Below are 20,617 nucleotides of genomic sequence, written 5' to 3' on the forward strand. Positions count from 1 at the left end.
TCCATTTCTGTCCAGTTTTAAGAAATGATATTTATAATCTGACAACAGAAAAGAACAAAAGAACAATAAGAGCAGGGATTTAGAGATCCTTACCTGTCTTATAACTCTGTGATCTATATATGTTCCCGAGTTCTTTCATAAATCTATCTGAAGCTTGCACTGACCCAGACACTGCAGCCTGAAACACAAAAGCCACTGTTTACCAGGGTCTACTGAGCCAACTAATTTAAAGATTTAAGGTATTTCAACCTGCTCTAAAAGATTACAGTAGCCAGGCAGGGGGCTCACACCTGTAATCCCAGCACTTTGGGAGGCTGAGGAGGGTGGATCACCTGAGGCCGGGAGTTTGAAACCACCCTGGCCATCAGGATGACACCCCATCTCCACTACAAAAAATACAAAAGTTGGCTGGGCCTGGTTGCATGCGCCTGTGTGCCTATATGCAACTCATTTCAGCTACTCAGGAAGCGGAGGCAAGAGAATCACTGGAACCCGGAAGGTGGAGGTAGTAGTGAGCTGAGATGGCACCACAGCACTCTGGCCTGGGCCACAGAGCAAGACTCCATCTCAAAAGAAAAAAAAAAAAAGAGAGAGAGAGAGAAATTACAATAAAAATGGATTACCACTCAACATTTTAAGAACTAAAAAAACAGTCCAATTAAATGAAGCATTATGAAGTCTCAAGAGAATATAAAACTAGACAAAAGTCTGGTTCATTTCCTATTTTTTGTCATCTGAAAAACTCTAGCCAACATGTTCAGACCACCATGGACTCCACGATAGCATAGAATTCAGTATGAGTCTATTCCAAACCCCAGCGATTTTTGAAAATACTAGAAGGCACTCAAGGTAACAAATTATTAACTAGAATAGACTTCCATTCATAAGACTACAAGCAAGAATATTGCACAGATGGTCTAGTTCACCCATTAAGACACTGAGAACCATGTGTGCCTACATGCAACTCATTTCAGTTTTTCGTGCAGGGACTTCTATAAGGATGAAAACACGCTGATATCTTATCCTAGTACTAAATAGAAATGGAACTACTTTTTGGTCATGTGAAACTAAAGATTTTAATGATTGCACTATACTATACTTTGAAGGAGAAAAAAATCTAGTTTATGAAGATATTACTTCTTAGCTATGTAATCATGAACTCATTTCATATCTATAAAATATGAGAAGTTTTTCCTATCTCTAAAATATAAAGAGCACCTATTTCACACAGTGGCTATGAAGACTAAATGAAAAGATCTATAAAGTACTTAGCATAGTATCGGCCATGCAAAAGTGTTCAATAATTTATACTTGTTTTGAAGATAACTCAAACTGGAATCGATCACAAAACACAGAAAGTACAGTAACATTAATTCAAATGCTACAGTTTTAGTTTTTTAAATAATCAAGATATAGGGGGATTGACTAAATTTCTTTGCTCTATGAAAAATTACCAATTAAATTAATATATAAACAAGATTGAAGGAGGGAGAGTTATCTATCTGATTTCAACATTTGGCATCTACTTGCCTAGCAATTCATTCCCTGTTTTGGAGAACCTGTGCCCAATACAAAGTAACTGGTCCTCAGCTTTCATGGAGTTAGTAAATAGCTCTAATACAAGGCAGGAAGCAGTAAGTGTTCAGACAATCATTTGATGTTTCCCTACTCTAAGTATTTTATGTATACACACAGTTAATTCTCATTTATTTTTCATAGCAATCACCCAAAAGGTATGTACTGTCTAACCATATTTTAGAGTTGAGCAAAGTGAAACCATACAAGGTGTGTCTGTCACCAAACTCAGTGTTCCTTTCCCATCCTGCCACTTTAAATAAAAGAGATGTTAAGTCAAAAGAGAAACATTACTTTTGGTTTGGTCAGAGCAGGATGGATCGAAGTCAGCTTCATGAAGGAGAAATAATTTGAGTTGTGTTTTGTAGGAGAGAATGAATTTGAATATACAGATGCCACAGAAGGAAGGTCAGCAGAGAAAACAGCATAGACAGCTGGAAAGGGGCATATACAGGGATCAGCAGGTGGTTCAGGATGTGAAGAGCAGATGAACAGGATAAAAAGTGGCTATTCGTAGACGAGAAAGATAACCTTGGGCAGCAAAACATATGACTGTGGCTGGGCATGGTGGCTCATGTCTGTAATCCCAGCACTTGGGCAGGCCGAGGTAAGAGGACTGAACTCAGGTGTTTAAGACCAGCATGGTCAACAGAGTGAGACCTCATTTCTACTAAAAATCAAAAAAATTAGCCTGGTGCGGTGCCACAAGCCTATAGTCTGAGACACTTGGGAGGCTGAGGCAGGAGGACCACTGGAGGCAGGAGGACCACTGGAAGCAGGAGGACCACTGGAGCCTGGGAGATAAAGGCTACAGTGAACTATGATTGTGCCACCGCACTCTAGCCCAGGCGACAGAGCAAGACCCTGTCTCAAAATCAATAAACAAATGACTGAATCCACCACTAAAGCAGGAATGGAGGAGGACAGCAGCTGAGATCAGCATGTTCATGAATTGCCTGGTGTTAACTATAATTACTTGACCAAAAAGTCCAGGCTCCAGATATTGATACACAATTACACATTTAAACGGTCTTGCCTTTCAGTCTTCCTAATTTTCTCTAATATTGCCCAATTTTCTTTTTCAATTCCTTCATCCTTCAACTTTTTCCCATTAATAGGCTCTTCTTTCATCTCATAATGATCTAAGTCTTCTATATCCTGCAAAAAGAAGAAAAATGTTAGCTTATTGAACCTATTTTTCTTCAGCAGTTTCTCATGCCAAAAGCTAAATTATTCTTGACTCAATGGGGGACAATAAACAGAATATATCTATCCTATGGGGAGAGAGAAAAAGCCCCACATTCCATTCAAGAGGCTCTCACCTTTTATACCCTATATATTATTTAAAAGTTAGACTCTGGGTAAAGCAGATTTAAAAGCTTTACAAAGTCACAACTATAACAAAATAAACCATCATTTTTTAATTTACTTCTTTATTCAATTTATTTTATTTTTTTAAGATAGAGTCTCACTCTGTCACCCAGGCGGGAGTATAGTTGGGCAATCTCTGCTCACTGCAACCTCTGCCTCCCAGGTTCAAGTGATTCTCATGCCCCAGTCTCCTGAGTAGCTGGGATTACAGATGTACACCACCAAGCCCAGGTAATTTCTTTGTACTTTTAGTAGAGACAGGGTTTCACCATGTTGGCCAGTCTAGTCTCAAACTTCTGACCTCAGGTGATCCGCCCACCTCAGCCTCCCAAAGTGCTGGGATTACCAGCGCGAGACACCACACCCGGCCAAGCCATCTTTTAAATCTCCTCTTAGGAGGCACCTTTGAAACAGTGTAGCAGCAGGTGTCAAGAACCTTAACTGTCCATAGTTTGTTCCAGAAACTCAAATTCTAGAATTATATTCCAAGAAACCAGTCTAAGATGTAAACACAAATTTAGGCATAAGGATACCTGTTTCAACCTTGCAACCACAAAAACACAAAATCTGCATGTGCAAAAATAGCAAAACAGTTAACTCCATTAACTATTAAGAGGCCACCAAAATACCAACACAGCATAATTTCTCCTGTATCAAAAAACTTTGAAATGAAAAATGGAATACACAAAGGAATAGAAAGAATTTCAATTATGCTGAAATAAGCACAGAAAAAGACCAGAAGAACTTATATTGAAAGGTTAATTTCAATTAATTTTAGTTGTTATCTCTGGAGACATTTGGTGCTTTCCCCTAATTTCCAAGTTTATGATTTTATGTAGTAAGCATCTATTGACATTAATAACTAAAATATAAGTTAGAGAAAGAATTTTATCTCAGGTGCTCAGAAGGCTGAAATAGAAGAATCGTTTGGGCCGAGGAGTTTGAGGCTGCAGTAAGTTATGATCATGCCACTGCACTCCAGCCTGGGTCACAGAGACCCTATCTCAAAAAATAATAATAATTTAAAGATAATTTGAATAATACCCCCCAGAACAACATCTTTATTCACATGACTCTGCTGCCTCCATTCCCATACTATGTTCTTACATATATACAAATACATGCAGAATTGTTTAAATCCTAACTTTGTTCAATTACCTTATTTTTCTACTTCAATTGCCAAAATCTCTAAAGGAGTATTTATATTTATCTCGATTTTTTTTCCCAAGCTGGCTAATTCACTGATTTCTAGATCAGATTACTGTCTACCACCCCTCAAATTCTGCCCATGACTCTGTACTTCATGGAGCTCCCTTCTTCCTGTGTGCACCTTTCAGCCCTGATCTTCCATCCTACGCTTGTTTTCCTCACAATGCTTACAAATGCCTTTGGCCTGTATTTCCACCTGTACCTTCAACCTCATTCATGTTCCCATCCACAAAATTTCTCCACCTAAATATTAATCAGCACATCCCAAACAGAATTCAACATATCTTTCTAAAACAATATTTTCAGCACACGATTCCCTGATAAAGGCCTTCCTATCAACAATCACACCAAATAGAAACATGCCTGTCTTGAATTCAAGACTTTTAACCATCTGCCTTTTCTGGCCAATCTTACTTTCCATGACTTAACACATCAACCTTCCTTCTCAAAAGAAACATATCCAATGAACCCAAACACACCAGGTCCAAGGTTGTTCTGGGCCTGTTTCCACGTTATTTTAGGAGCCTAGAATATCTGCTTTTCACCTGTCCTAATCTGACATCTCCAAAGTCCAGTCTCCTGCCTTTCTAGATTTCTCTCAAAGTTGCAGTCACGTGTTTATTATCTTGTGAAGGGAAAATGAAAGGGTTCGTGAACCTTAGTACAATGGCCGCCTGACACACGGAAAAGGTTTGATGTTTTCATGCAGTTTATTCCACCTAAAATAAACTGCATAAAAACATTAAAACAAACTCTCATTCTACTTGGACAATTTTAAGAAGTATTTTACTCCCAGAATCATAAAACAAGCCTACAGCCAGGCACAGTGGCACATGCTTGTAATCCCAGCACTTTGGGAGGCCGAGGTGGTGGATCACCTGAGGCCAGGACTTCAAGACCAGCCTGGGCAACAGAGCGAGACTCAAACTCCACAAAAATTAAAAAATAAAAAATAAATTAGCTGGATGTGGGGCACCCACCTGTAGTCCCAGATACTCGGAAGGATCACTTGAGTTCAAGGTTACAGTGAGCTGTGCCTGCGCTACTGCACTCCAGCCTGGGTGACAGTGAAACCCTGTCTCAAAAAACAAACAAGCAAAAACAATCCTACAACACTACTTCTTTAGTTCAGAAGCACTCTAAAGTATATTTTAGATTAATAATTTCCAAACCAAGAAAATGAAAGTCTAAATTATAAGACCCCAAACAGAAAAAGTCTTTTAAAACAATCAATACCATGGAATTCACATACCTTCTATTTGGTCAAAGAAGAGACACAGATCTTTGTTGTGAGGTTTGAATTTAAATGCAAAGCTTCAGAGCCTGAAAACCTCTAAAATTATACCCATGACTGACAACTGGCCTAGGCTCAATGTCTTTGGAATTTGCTCTACTAAATTTGCTACTGTTGGAATGTATTCCCTCCAAAATTCAAGTGTTGCCAATGTGATGATATTAATAGGTAGGACTTTGAAGAGGTGATTAGGCCAAGAGGGCTCCTGCCTCCTTAATGGGATTAAGTCCCTTACAAATAAGGCTTCACACATGGGACTAGCTTGCTCTCCTGCCCTTCTGCCTGCTACCACATGAGGATGCAACAAGAAGACCCTGAGACACCAAATGTTGATATTTTCATCTTGGATTTCCCAGACTCCAGAACTGTCAGAAAATAAATGACTGTTCTTTATAAATTACTCACTCTCTGCTATTCTGTTACAACACTATAAAACAGACTAAGACAAATTTCTTTGATGATTTTTCAACAAGAGACAGTTTCACTACTTCTGGTGAGTAGTACCTAAAATATTCTCAAACTCTCCTTCTGTGGAAACATAAAATTTTTTAAACTCAGTAGTTCCTCTTCCAAAAACTAACCAAATACAGGTTAAGTACTGATTAGTATTAAATATAATTTGTATTGCTAAAAGTTAAGAGCTTTTGTTTTCCAGAAAATCAAATACAAGAATTCAGATAAAACAGTTTGCTCAAAGGCATATCATGAGTTAGAGGTAAAGACATAATTTATAAATTACATTCCATTCCAAATACAATGTGCTTTCAATTATTGCACTTTAGTAGTAGTTTATAAAGGAGATAAGAGAATTACTCAAATGTTCAAAAATGAAGATATTTATAATTTATTTTATTTTAAGACAGAGTCTCTCTCTTGTCACCCAGACTGGAGTGCAGTGGCACGATCTTTGCTCACTGCAACCTCCGCCTCCCAAGTTCAAGCGATTCTCCTGCCTCAGTCTCCCGAGTAGCTGGGATTACAGGTGCCCACTACCATGCCTGGCTCATTTTTGTGCTTTTGGTAGAGACAGAGTTTCACCACGTTGGCCAGGCTGGTCTCGAACTCCTGATTTCAGGTGAGCCATCCGCCTTGGCCTCCCAAAGTGCTGGGATTACAGGCGTGAGCCACCTCGCCCAGCCGAAATGTCATTCTTATATAAAATACCTACTTCAGCCATCTCTTCTTCCTTTTCTTTTGAAGTCACTTCTTCTGTTGTCCTATTCTGAAATAGAGAAAGAATCTGCCAGGGCTACACACAACAAGTATGCACAGGCTGAGTACATTAGAAGACTGGTGTCATAGCTTTAGGGACAAACTCTCAACCATCTGTCACTGCAGTCCCACTGCCAGAGAGCTTATTAAAATTAAAATGTTAATTTTGAAATCCAACATTGATTTGACAAAGAACAGTTCTCAGCTTTTAAAAATGAAACAATTTTGAACAATTCAACTTAATGGGTGCCTTAGGAATAAAGAAAAGCAATCAGTCAAATACAAAGCAAAACTGAAAAAAAAAATTAAAACATAATCTAATTTAAAATAAGGAAACATTTTACTTATATGGCTATGTGCATAAAATCAAAGGCTTATTTTGTTTAAAATAAATCTCCCAAACTATCAATTCCTTAAAATAGCTACTTTTTTAACTTTGAAAAGCCTGAATCACCACATAAATTCAATTGCCTTACATTTTAATAGGTCAGATGTGTTACTTATAATAGACACTTTCCAAAACTAAGAATTATGACATGATTACCACCTCACTATAAGGCAAATTTTCTTTCAAGAAACTTGTAATTTACTATCAAATATCTCTCTAAAAGACACAATTTACCAATTAACACAAATTACAATTATCAAGTTCAGAAATGAACCTAATGAATTTTTAGGAAGTGCCTTCATACCCAGTTTGGTCAAAGTTCAAAAGACAAGCTTCCTGGCCAGGACACAGCATATAAATGCATCTTTAACCATGCCAGTTCAGGTTAGAACCCAGAATATGTAAAAGATCAAGAAACTAGGATCCAGAAATCAAGACCAACAAAGGTCTCAGGAGTATCCAAGCATCTGTTATTAGATACTCTGCTGGAATAATTCTCAAGAAAAACAAACCCATGATCGCAGAGGGCATGAGAACTCCTCTGGATGAGCCAGCTGGAGAATGTAGACAAACATTTCCATGCAGAATTAACTTATATTTCCTTTAAATCTGCATCTCTTTAGACATTCTTTGTTTTCTAAAAACTAAATGGAAAAAAGAAGCAGGCAGCAGCTTCCAAAATGTAATTCGCCCCTTCTTCATTTCCCTACATTGTTATATTCCAAATCTAATTATTCTGGGTATCTAAAGAATATATACCCAGCCTCAAAGTCACAAAGAGTTTGGTTACATCAGTGGTCGAAAGAACATTTTTGAAATGCTAATTTTAAAGCCTACCCAAAGAATCTGTTTTGCAAATGTTCTCTGAGGTGATTCTCAAATACATCTGGTTCTGTCACCACTAGCCCAGTTACTATCCTTCATTTTACACATGAGAAAGCTGAGCCCCTACCCCCTCAAAAACGGGAAGTAATTTAATCAAAACAAAAAGTGATTTAGGGCTGTGAAATCTTAAGATTAATTTCATTTCAAGATATGGTCTGGTCCTCTTTCCAAAACCCCACTGAAATGACATAATTTTATAAAAGACACTAAGTCTGCTGCAGCAGCAGAAAAATAACAAATATAAAAAGAATACCCTTAGTGAACCAAAACTATAAGGACATACTGGAAGATACAAAGCAGATGGAATCAGACTGCTGGGCTCGAGAAAGCCACAAACCCAATCCAAATAATGGAGGGACCACTTTTGTTTGAAGAACCATTCTTCACAACACTTGTCCCAACTATAGTTGGTAAGGATCACTCAGCTAATAGGAAGCCTATCTTGAAGGTCTCTTACTACGACTGTCAAAACCAGAGAGAAAAGACAGAATGTTTTCAATATAACTCAATGCAGTAGCAAAATCTTATAACAGACTCTGCCTCTTCCTGCTAGCTCAGGAGCTAGAAAGCTCACCGGCCAGCACCTCCCCATCCTCATGCCACAGGAAGAGCACAGGTCTGCAAACCAGGAGGGGGAGGCCACAGCAGAAAAGAGTGACAATTCTGAAGACACTCATAATAACTGATACTGATCAAAGGTATACCTCATCTATAAATGAACAGATAACCATGTATCATCAGAGAGTTGAAGAAAATTAGCAACCTGAAAGGAAGGTGCCAAGTCAAAGAAGCACAAATGACCTGAAGCACTGCTAATGAAGGAAATAAACAGAATTTTAAAACCTAATTGGAATCCTTAGCAGTAATTGAAAAGATACTGTATCCACAAAATACAAAACAGATTACCATGCAAAAGACAATTCTAGGAGGTAAAAAATAAGACTCCCCCCCCCCCAAAAAAAAAGAAAATAAAAATTGTAGAAGGGCCAGAGCACAATGGACTTGACTCAGCAAAGCATTTACAGTGGCTTATGTCTGTAATCTCGGTACTTTGAGAGGCTGAGGCAAGCAGATCACGAGGTCAGGAGACAGAGACCATCCTGGCTAAAACATGGTGAAACCCTGTCTCTACTAAAAATACAAAAAAAATTAGCCAGGCATGATGGCACACGCCTGTAGTCCCACCTACTCAGGAGGCTGAGGCAGGAGAATCACTTGAACCCCGGAGGCGGAGGTTACAGTGACTCGAGATCGCGCCACTACTCCCCAGCCTGGGTGACAGAGCGAGACTGTCTCAAAAACAAAAACAAAAACAAAAACCACCAAATTGTGATGTTCCCTTAGAACAGAGAAAAAAAGCAGATTGAAGGAAAAAACAGCAGAGATATAAGTAAAAGAATAGTTAAGGGACATGGAAGATATAGAAATCTAACATTCATCCAGAGAATGGAAGAGAATAAAAAGAAAGAAAGAAGACAGATACTGCTGAGCTAAAGAAAGACATTAGAATATTAAGTGGCTCTGAATGCCCAAAGGAATACTGAAGGCTGGACACAGTGGCTCATGCCTGTAATACCAACACTTTGGGAGGCCACAGGAGGATCACTTGAGCCCAGGAGTTCAAGACCAGACTGGGCAACATGGTAAAAACTCATCTCCACGGAAAAAATTTTAAAATTAGCTGTACATGGTGATGCACACCTGTAGTCCCAGCTACTCAGGAGGCTGAGGTGGGAGGACTGCTTGTGCCCAGGAGGGAGAGGATGCAGCAAGCCATGATCACACCACTGCACTCCACACTCCAGCCTGGGCAACAGAGCAAGACTCTGTCTCAACAAAACAAAACAAAACAAAACAAAAACAACAAAAAAGGAATACTAAAAAGTGAAACTTCCACACTTTACAGTTACAGAGAAAATTATCCTAACTACCAGAAAGAACTAAGAATCAGACAGATATCAGATTTTTCATCTGTAATAATAAACAGCAGAACATAAAAGGGTAAAGACCTGGAAATAAACTCAATTATGACCTCAGAATTCTATATCTAGCTCCATTCATACAGGAAGCCTATCTGTGTATGTTTGCCTCCGGATTCTCCACACTGATATGGATGGAGTACTTTAAACAGAGTCAGATATTTGTTGAACAAATGATAACAGACAGCAAGTTCATGGAACACTCTCCATACACACCCACACAAACACTTTCTAGGAAAAAAAAAAAAAGGCCAGGATATTATTCAGGGATATACCTGAGGGGCAGAGAGCAGGAGACATAATACAAGAAGTAGCAATAAGCAAAGACAACAGTAACACCAATAGTGAAGTGTAAATTATTGCTGATAATCTAGCTGAAAGGTCACAGGCCATACTCTCTGACCATACTGATGCACTAAAAATAATTTAAAAGCCACCTGAAAATACCCTTTTTTTTTTTGATACAGAGTCTCACTCTGTCGCCCAGGCTGGAGTGCAATGGCGCAATCTCGCTCACTGCAACCTCCGCCTCCCAGGCTCATGCCATTCTTCAGCCTCCCAAGTAGCTGGGACTACAGGCGCCCACCATCATGCCCGGCTAATTTTTTTTGTATTGTTAGTAGAGACGGGGTTTCACCATATTAGCCAGGACAGTCTCGATCTCCTGACCTCAAGATCCACCCGCCTCGGCCTCCCGAAGTGTTGGGATTACAGGTGTGAGTCACCATGCCCGGCGAAAATACTTTTTAAAAAGTTTTTTTTTCTTAGATAACTCTTGGGTAAGAGAAGAAATTGATCCTCATGTGTCAGTCATCCAACCCCTAAGTATGTGCCCCAGAGAAATGCTGGCACAGGGGTACCATGAAATACAGACAAGAATGATCATAGCAGCATTCACTGTTCCTAATAACACTGGAAACAACCCACATGTCTGTATCTAGTCAAGGGGATAAATGGTATGGTGTATTCAAACAATGGAGTAAATACAGCAAAGCAAAAGAATATAGCTACGCACAATAGGAACAAATTTCACATACAATATTGAGTACAACAAAGATCTGAAAAAATATATAGTATGATTTTCGAATCAAACAAAAGGCAACACTACACTGTATTGTTCAAGGATGCATACGTGAGTGATAACACTAGAGAAACATAAGGCAAGATGAGCGTACAGAGGCACGGCGATCAGGAAGCAGCCTGCAGAAGGTTTCTGTAGTGCAAGCAATGTGCCTTCTCTTCACCTTGGTGCTGGCTAGGTGTTAGTTCCCAAATACTCACTCTAACTATATGTTACACTAAGCTTACGTTTCACATAATTTCAATACATGTCATACCTCACAATAAAAATTTTAATAGTAAGAGCAATGTGAACACAGGATGCAATAAAATGACTTAGAAAATACAAAGTATTTAGAAAACAGATTTTAAAACTTGTGCAGTAAAGTCAAACAGCACCCAAAGAAAATATATACACTTACATGTTTGTTTAAAAAGCAATTTAAATTACATTGATCCACTAAATTAGAAAAAGCAAAATAAACAAAAAGGGGAATTAATTAAGACATAAGGAAAACGTGAAAAAAAAACCCACTAGATTTAAAAAATAAAACTACAGGAGGATTCTTTCAAAAGACTAAGAAAATAAAACAGTCAAGCTTCTGATAAGTAATCAAGATAAAACTTTGAAGAGAAAATGGCATATAGCCACATGTGAATATGATGCAAAAAGTGAAAACTTTACACATCTTTACAATACCTTATAAGTATGGATGAAGTGTTCATTTAAGAATCTACAGTTACGAAAACTAACTGAAGAAGTGGAAAATCTGGAGACTAATACACAGAAGAAGGAAAAAGACAAAGACTTGGCCTCCAAACTGGATGTTTATTTAAACCAGGGATTGTCAGCCTCAGCAATATTGATATCTTGGGCCAGACAATTCTTTGTGGAGGGTTCCCCGGCATGTTGTGGGACATTTAGTAACATCCTCTCTACCCACGGAATGCCAATAAGACCTCCCGACCATGACCAGCTGTGACCACAAAAATGTCTCCAGATATTTCCAGACGTCCCATGGGAGGGCAAAATATTCCTGCAGTTGAAAATTAATGTATAAACTAGATCTACATCCTTGGTCTTAGAAGAAAGATGTAAATCTTCCCAAGATAGCACTGCATATCCTTGATACTGAAATGAAATAAGAGCCTTAAAGGAAACAAACAAAACTTTAATCTTATTTAATACAGAAGTAAAAATGCAAAAAATAGAATATTACCACAGCCGTTCTAACAGTGTTTATTATAGGAATGCAAGGATGATTCAAAATTAGGAAAATTTCATCAGGTAATTCACAAATTATATTTCTCCATAGAATTGTAGGCACAATCATGAAAAACAAGGTAGCTCTATAAGCATTAAGTCCAAGTGATATTCAATGACAAACACAAGTTGCAGATGTCATACAGAAAAAAACTGAACACTGAACACATATTTCCACCATCTACTCTTTGTCCCGAGTCTCCACTAGAAATACAGTGAAGAATAAACATTATATAAACACACAATTACAAAAAAAAAGGAATGGGGTTACCAGCAGAAGAGAATTCACCTACATTAGACAATGACAGTAAATGGAAAATGGTTAATTAATGAAGCAAAGCAAACAAAGGTGGAGGTCGGGGGGTACCAATTACAAGGAGGCTAATTGGTCCCACAGCAACCTGGAAAGATTCTAGACTCAGACACCAGGTACCCCTGAGAGTGGGACTGATAGGCAAGACTGAAAACAAACATTAACCAGAAGTCTATATAGAGAACACATTTTCCAGGCCCTGAAACACATGCTCTCCCCCATCTCCTTAAGCAGAACCCAAGCAAACTTATCTACCTCAGATAAGAGAATGTAGATTTCACCTCCAGAGGAATGGAGTAGTTCCAGCCATCATTTATGACTGCACCGGGAGATAAGATAGACAGGTAGCGGATAGCAATTAGGAATCAGAATACATTCCCCCTAAAAGCTATCAGTTGCCAAGTATTGGCCATGAAGAATTCCCAATCAATTATTAATTTATTTTTTATTTTTATCTATTTTATTTTATTTTATTTTATTTTAGAGACAGGGTCTTGTTCTTTCACCCACACTGGAATGCAGGAATGCAGCGGGATGATCACAGCTCACTGCAGCCTCAACCTCCCAGGCTCAAGCAATCCTCCTGGCGCAGCCTCCCAAGTAGCTGGGCCTACAGGTGGGTGTCACCACACCTGGCTTTTTTTTTTTTTTTTAATATGGGGTCTCACTATGTTGCCCAAACTGGTGGTCGTGAGCTCCTGGGCTCAAGTGATCCTCCCACCTCAGTCTCCCAAAGCACTGAGATTGTAGGTGTGAGCCACCACACCCAGCCTCCCAGTCTTTTAGTACCTCTCCCAAATATGAATGAACAAAAAAATGAATCTCAAAAAAGAACACAGGCCGGGCGCGGTAGCTCACACCTATAATCCCAACACTTTGGGAGGCCAAGGTGGATGGATCACTTGAGGTTGGGAGTTTGAGACGAGCCTAACCAACATGGAGAAACCCCTTCTCTACTAAAAATACAAAAATTAGCCAGGCATAGTGGCACATGCCTGTAATCCCAGCTACTTGGGAGGCTAAGGCAGGAGAATTGCTTGAACCCAGGAGGCAAAAGTTGTGGTGAGCCAAGATCACGCCATTGCACTCCATCCTGGGCAACAAGAATGAAACTCCGTCTCAAAAAAAAGACTGCAAATGATAAGCAACACAGAATACATATTTAAAGAAAGGCTTTAAAAAGAAAAATAAGACCAAAATAAACTAAGAAAAAAATTTATTAAAGAACAAAGAGATGCAAGGGAGAAGACAAAAGAGTATCAAAATCACTTCATAAAGACACTTGTGAATGTATTAGATGAATAAAACAAAATAGAATATGAATAAGGAATAATCAGAGAAGAAAAAGTTCTTAGAACTCAGGGTTCATCTTGGGAGTTGATCCCCAATGAGCCACACCTCCTGTCACCATGTCCTTGAACAGGCCCATCCCACAGTGAATCTGGGTTGGCCCCAAGACTCACTTTAACCTAGAGAATTTGGTAGAAATGACACTGGACCTGCTCCAGGTCTAAGCCTTCAGAACACCTGGCAGCTCCGCTTCTGTGCTTCTGGAAGCCAAAAATAACAATTGGCTATCCTCTTGGAGAAAGACAAGCCACATGAAGAGGCCCGAGAGGATGAGACGCTATGCAGAGAGGAAGGCCACATGAAGAAACACCAAGACAGCAGACCTGTGGGTGAAGAAGCCATCTCAGACACTCCACTGCAGCTGAGCATCCAGATGACCAGTCCCTGACACCATCTAACTGCACAGTGAGAGATGCCAAATGAGACCAGCAGAAAAACTGTCCAGTTATCCCCAGTTAACCCATACGGTAGTGACAGATAGACAAATGTGCAGTTTTATGCCACTAAGTGTTGGGAAAATTGGTTAAGCAACGATTAATAACCAAAACAAAACTTAAAGTTATGGTTGTGCAAAGAAAATTTCCTGAAAGTTCAAAGATAAGAAAAATATTCCAGAACTTAAAATGTAAAAAAAAAATTAGAAATAACGTGAGATACAAGACTCAAGACAAGAGGACTAAAATCCAATTAATGGACACTTCAAAATGAACAAATAAAATGGAAAAGAGAAAGTTAACAAAAAGATGAAAAGATTCAAGATTCCAACTTTGAAAGAGCCTATCCAAGCACAGACATAGATTTTTTTAAACTGTATACTAAAGGGGTCAGATTACACAATATTTTATGCCTTACTTTTTAATTTAATATATCTTAGAAGTTTGCACATGCTCTTATGGAAAGACTGCCTGCGTTTTTTTGGTCTACAACAGAATATTCCATTATAAAACTACACTATAATTTTTATTTAACCAACTCTTTATTGGTGGACATCAAGAATGGAGGAATGTTTCAACAAGGGAACAATCAACAGTATCAAAATACTACAGAGGGGTCAATTTGGGGACTAAGAGGGGAGCCACTGGATTTGGCAACTAGGAGATAAATTTTAGCGCAACGATGAAGGCAGAATCCAGATTATAATAAGCTCAGTGAAAAAATGGTGAAGACATGTAGCTTATTCTCTCAAGAAACTAGGCTATGATAAACTGGCAGAGGCTGTAAGAGTAGGAGGTGAGTTGTTTTCTCCTTCACGTAAATATATTTACTTTTTTAAACACTAGGCCCAATTGTATATCCTACTTCATTTAACTTTATGAACATGTTTATATATGTATCTATGTATGTATGTTATGTTATGTTTTAGACACTGAAAAATAACTCATTTCTGCTATTATAAAACTGTTATCTTTAGATGTTCAGAAGCAACTTCCTAAAAGGAGGTAGCAGTACTGGAGCTATGTCTATCATTCTTTCCCATCAACCCCCTTGCTGGAGATGTAAACATGTGTCCATCAAGTCTTTAATTTTTACCTCTTATCTTCATGGCTCTCCACACAAACCTTAACTCTTTTTTTTTTTTTTTTTTGTATTTGTATATGTATATCCAGAGAGAGAGAGAGAGAGAGAGAGACAGAGAGAGACAGAGAGAGAAAGAGAGACTTACTATGTTGCCCAGGCTGATCTCAAACGCCTGGGCTCAAGCAATCCTCCCACCTCGGCCTCGCAAAGTGCTGGGATTACAGGTGTGAACCACTTTGCCCAGCCTCAGCTTTAACTCTTAAAATATCTTAAAACTGATGTTCTTCTGTTCTTATTTTTAAGAATAGATGCGTTTAAACCAACTATAACTTATTTTGACAAAAATTAGAGTTAAGACTCAAAATTCCTCAAAGGGTCAGTTCTCCTAAATCTACTTTTTTTTTTTTTTGAGACGCAGTTTCACTCTTTGTTGCCCAAGCTGGAGTGCAATGGCATGATCTCGGCTCACTGCAACCTCCGCCTCCTGGGTTCAAGCAATTCTCCTGTCTCAGCTTCCCAAGTAGCTGGGATTACAGGCACCCCCCACCACACCCAGATAATTTTTGTATTTTTAGTAGAGACGAGGTTTCACCATGTTGGCCAGGCTGGTCTCGAACTCCTGACCTCAGGTGATCCGCCCGCCTCGGCCTCCCTAAGTGCTGGGATTACAGGCGTGAGCCACGATGCCAGGCCAGAATAATCTATTTTTTCCCTATTTAGTTAAAATATCACCTTTTCCTTATACTAAATTCTCATTTGCATGACTCTGATTCTAAACTTTCATTGCGTTTATCTGTCTGGCCCTGGGCTAGTCCACAATATTTTATTTAATAGCTGGTTGAACAAGTCTACTCTTTATTATTTTTAATTATTTACTCTTCTAAACAAACTTTAGAGTCATTTTGTCAAGTTCCAAAAATAAATCTGCTGGGACTTGTACTGAAATTTGCATGTGTGTATATATATATATACACACACACACACACACACACAAAATTTATATATATAAATATATATAAAATATAAAATGTATATATACACATATATATATATATTTTTTTTTTTTTTTTTGAGACAGGGTCTCACTCTGTCACCTAGGCTGGAGTTCCGAGGCATGATCTCAGCTCACTGCAACCTCTGCCTCCCAGGTTCAAGTGATCCTCCCACCTCAGCCTCCTGAGCAGTTGGAACTGTAAATGTGTGCCATGGACGCCCAGCTAATTGTTGTCTACCCACCTCAGCTTTACTGTGCCCAGCAGAAATTATATTTATAAATTACTATGAAGACATGGTGATAATTATAATATGAAATCTGCTCATCCAGGAACATAGAATGCAAATCTTTCATTCAACTCAGCAAAATTGTGTCATGTCCTTTATAAAAGTCCTGCACATCTAAGTTTATTCCTAGGTATTTAATTTTTGCTTACAATACTTGAAAAAATACTTTATCACTATATATATATATTTTTTTTTTTTTTTTTTTGAGACGGAGTCTCACTCTGTTGCCCAGGCTAGAGTGCAGTGGCGCGATATCAGTTCACTGTAAGTTCCACCTCCCAGGTTCAGCCATTCTCCTGCCTCAGCCTCCCAAGTAGCTGGGACTACAGGCACCCGCCAGCACGCACAGCTAATTTTTTGTATTCTTTTTTTTTTTTTTTTTGTAGAGACGGGGTTTCACCATGTTAGCCAGGATGGTCTCAATCTCCTGACCTCGTGATCTGCCCACCTCAGCCTCCCAAAGTGCTGGGATTACAGGCATGAGCCACCGTGCCCGGCCTACCACTATATATTCTATGTGATTATGGTTAATATTGGGGAAGGCTATTGATATTTCTATAACAGAGCTTTTAACCAGTAATCTTAAAAATTGTTTTTCTCAGTTGGTTCCTTTGGATATTTTTAGGTAAACAATCATGTCAACTGAAAACAATGATTGTTATTTTTCTATAAAGACTATGACATCATGGGAAAATACAATAAATGCTTTTTAAAAGAATATAAAACTATAGAGATTATGATCTCAACTATTTAAACATATGTATAAGGGTTATGTATTTTACTAGCAAAAATATATATATATATTGGTGGAAAATAGCCATCATGTCAACAGTGGCTATATTAGGTAGAGAAATTATGGGATACTTTAATTTGTTTTCTTTTTTCTTTTCTGTATTTTACTAATTTTCTCAACAATGGTTACTTAGGAGTTTTATAATAAAAAAAGTTTGTAAAATTTTTGCAACATAGAAAGTTATACTTCTTTATATACTAAAAACAAAAATAAAACTTTCTATTTGGATACCTTTGACTTTTACTGCAGACTTACAGACCTGTGAAAGAAAAGACAATTCCTTCCCACTAGCTCTGGTGTCATTTTCCCCATCTCTTCCTTCACTTCTACCTTGGTCTTTTTTCTACTTCCCACCTTGGCTAGTGGTCTCTACTCAAAATGCTTGCTTGGCTTAATGGTTAGAATTCAGGGAAAAAGAATTCCCAAATTCCTAATCTAAACTAAGGTTATACATGTGGGAAATAATAAATACTACCTTATTTACCAGGTAGCACATAAGATTTGGAGGACTTAAAATACCCAGACTTTAATTCCTCTAAGATTATAGTTACTAATCATGCTTTTATATAATATTATCACTTAACATTTAATTTCTAAATATCATGTTCATGAGGAAAAGAGAAAATAGCTTGGCTTCTTTCCTCACCAAATTGTTGTTCTTAGTATCTTCTAGACGTTCCAGAACTGACATCAGATTTGGCTCATCAGAGTCCACAAACCATATCGGTGAAGAAGATGAACAGGATTCCTGTTTAACACAGAGACACCTGTGTTAAACATTTACATACAGACTAACCCAAATATGCAATTAAACCACACCATTAAATGGCAAGATGACCATGGATGTAAACAAAACGTATGTGGGAAAAAGGCAACACACGTAAACCCACGTGAGGAGCTGGACTTCTGAGACAGCCATTCTTTACATAGCACTGTCTGCTGCTACAGCTCATAGACGTCAACAATTTTCTTCAACACTGGCAGGCAGCCTCTAAATGGCCCTGATCACCCTCACCTCCTGCCATTCACACCCTTGTAAAATTCCCACTCCTGGACCTAGTGACTCACTTCTAACAAAGAGAATACATCAAAAGTAATAACATCACTTCTGAGGTGAGGCTACAAGGAGACTACGATGCCTGCTTTGGTCACCCTTCTCCTGCTCTCTCCATTGCTCCCTCTGATGGAAGCCAGTTGCCATGTGATGAGGTGCCCTATGGAGAGGCCCACATGGCAAGGTATTGTAAAAGGCCTCCGACCAATGGCCATCTAGAAACGGAGGCCCAGTCCAACAGCCTGAGATGAATCCTGCCAACATCTACACGAGTGAGCTTGGAGACGGATTCTCTCCCTATCCTGCCTCATGATGATCACTGCCGCCACCAACACCTTCACTGCCTAGTAAGAGGCCAAGCCAGTGAACCCAAGGTAAACTGCACAGAATCCTGACCCACAGAAACTGTGAGATAATGTTTGTTGTTTTAAGCTGCTAAATTTGTTACAGAGCAATAGACAACTAATTCAAACACCATAAAATTCTAACATTTTATTCTATCACACAAACCAAGTAATACCAAGAAAAGCCATTACTATACATATATTTTCAGAACACATTTACATGTGATTTTTAAAAAAGTGAATGGACTAAGCATTATGTGCTTTCACCCACTAACATTTACTCTGTTACTTTGTACTGTTTTCTATTACAAACTGAGGAGGATCCATTATTATATATTAGCTTCAGAAGAACCAGGATCAAGTCATGGAAAACAATTTCACACAAACAACTTTAGGAAACACTGCTTTGAAAACTGTAATCTGAAATACAGCTGAAGCCACAGAAACCAAATATTTACCAAAGGTTCTTTTAAATTTTTTTAAAGCTGGCTGGGCATGGTGGCTCATGCCTGTAATGCTGGCTCTTTGGGAGGCCGAGGTGGGTGGATCATGGGGTCAGGAAATTGAGACCATCCTGGCCAACATGATGAAACGCTGTCTCTAATAAAATAAAAACAGTTAGCCAGGCATGGTGGAGGGTGCTTGTAGTCCCATCTACTTAGGAGGCTGAGATAGGGGTATCACCTGAACCTGGGAGGCAGAGGTTGCAGTTAGCTAAGATCATGCCACTGTACTCCAGCCTGGTGACAGAGCAAGGCTCTGTCTAAAAAAAAAAAAAAAAAGAAAGAAAGAAAAAAAAGAAAAAGAAAAAGAAAAACAAGTTGTATTGAAGGAGGACATCATTAACAGTGTATCTCTTCAATAATGGTTTATTATATTATTCTCATTCTTTTCATTCCTCTCTTACAGTGTCCCAAATCTCTTTACAGGCTAAAAGAAACTCTTCAGAATTAATCCTATTCTTAAAGAACACCAGTTACTGAGTATTGCATTTTCTTCTTCAAATTCTTCAGCATACATTGAGAATACACCATATGGACCATTTTTACGTTTTCAGTTTGGTTTTTTTTTTTTTTTTTTTTGGCTAAAGAAACTGCAACTAGATTTAGGACCTGCTTCTATTAGGTTAGTATTTGTCTAGAAAACTTCAACATAAGCAAAATAAAATATGTGTTGTTGCTCTGGACTGAAACCTCTCAAAACCGTATTTTTAAAATTACAAAAAAAATTAACTGAAATCAAGTTTTTAAAAACCTTGTAGATGAAAAGATATGATACATAGTACATTTAAGTACCTATTTCAATGGTTCCCAAAGTGCGGCCCTCAAACCCTCAGGTCCAAACTATTTTGACAGGAATACTAACATGGTGACATTTGCTGTAAGTGTGTAAATACAATGGTGGGTAAAAATGCTGGTACTTTAGCACAAACAAAGGCAGTAACACCAAACTACTAGTAGACATGGTATTCTTCCCTATGCACGGGAAAGGTTTAAAAAGGAAGGGTGGGCTGGGCATGGTGGCTCACACCTATAATTCCAGCAGTTTGGAAGGCCAAGGCGGTCATATCATCTGAGGTCAAGAGTTTGAGACCAGCCTGGCCAACATGGCGAAACCCCTTCTCTACAAAAAATACAAAAATTAGCTGGACATGGTGGTTGTATGCCTGTAGTCCAAGCTAATTGGAAAGCTGAGGCAGGAGGATTGATTGAGCCTAGAAGGTTGAGG

The 20,617-nt window shown here is 38.6% G+C and overlaps 1 pseudogene; it reads right to left on the bottom strand.

The window, feature by feature from the left end:
• LOC102140943 (golgin subfamily A member 6C-like) overlaps positions 1–20,617 on the bottom strand; it is a 107,614-nt pseudogene that overhangs the window by 40,644 nt on the left and 46,353 nt on the right.

This window comes from Macaca fascicularis, chromosome 7 (assembly GCF_037993035.2).
Source record: "Macaca fascicularis isolate 582-1 chromosome 7, T2T-MFA8v1.1".
In the NCBI taxonomy this organism is placed as follows: Eukaryota; Metazoa; Chordata; class Mammalia; order Primates; family Cercopithecidae; genus Macaca; species Macaca fascicularis.